Source organism: Alligator sinensis, unplaced genomic scaffold (assembly GCF_000455745.1).
Source record: "Alligator sinensis unplaced genomic scaffold, ASM45574v1 scaffold126_1, whole genome shotgun sequence".
NCBI lineage: Eukaryota > Metazoa > Chordata > Crocodylia > Alligatoridae > Alligator > Alligator sinensis.
This window is the reverse complement of record NW_005841842.1, coordinates 4078103-4079220: the sequence shown is the minus strand read 5'-3', so window position 1 is coordinate 4079220 and position 1118 is coordinate 4078103.

Here is a 1118-nt window from a genome sequence, read left to right as displayed (position 1 = left end):
CCGCGTCAGTGCGTGTCGGTCACGTGCCCCGCGCGTCATCGCGAACCGCCAGTCGGCTGGTGGCGCCGGGGGCTGCGGCTCCCACTCCCCGCCCCGGAGCGCTGCTCAGCGCCCTACCCTATGGGGAGCAGGGAAGAGGAGTAGTAGCAGTAGTGGCCTAGAGCTGCAGAAGGGAACACTTAGGTTGCAGGTGAGGAGGACCAGGCTATGAACCCGGCCAAGTGTCTTGTCTGTACCTTGCAGATAAGCTAGAGCTTCGCCCTTAGAAGTGCCTCCACTAAAGCGGCCCGCTTCACATCACGTGGGAATCAGGACAGCCCGAGCTGCTGCGCAGGAGACTTTAGCAATGCAAGTATAGCGAGACTGCTCCAGCTTTAACCCTTCACCATCCAGGATCCAAGCTGGGTCAGTTTAAGTCTCTCCGCCTTTACCAGCTCATAGGCGTGTCATAATTAGAAGAGGGCCGCTGCTGTGGGCGTCCAAGCAACTGGAACAGGCCACGTGGTAAAATCCCCATCCCTGGAAATGTTCAAGAGCGGGTTAGACAGACACTTGGCTGGGATGGTTTAGTCAGGAATGGCGGGGCTCGACTCACTGACCTTGTGAGGGCCCTTCCAGCCCTGCTTGCCTGTGAACCTAGGATGAAGCTGTTTTTATCTGGACTTTTCTAACTTAAAAGCTGAGCAAAATGCCCCCCACCCAAAACAATTCATTGCTGAGATCTTAAAATAACGCTTCATTCATCCCCCAAAGTTGGGAAGGAATCCCAAACTTCACACCCGTCTCCATGCCTTTGTCTTGCCCTTACTTTTATTTTCCTTTTCACAGATGATTTTCACTCATTTTGGCCTGATTGTAACCAGATTTGTGTGTAGTCCTTGCATTCACTTTGTCACTTCCCTGCTACTGTTCTCATCACTGGCATTGCATACTTTCTCTGTGCTGTCCAGCTCTCTGCCCACAGGTATTTCTTTATTCATTGCCATAGCCTTTCCCTCTTTATCTGTTTTTGAGCATTGAAGCCAGACTTTTCAGTTACTGAAGACACACAATCCTCATTATTCAAAGCTTTTATGCCAGCTGTGCCTACCTCAATCCCAAAAGGTTATTTCTTCAGG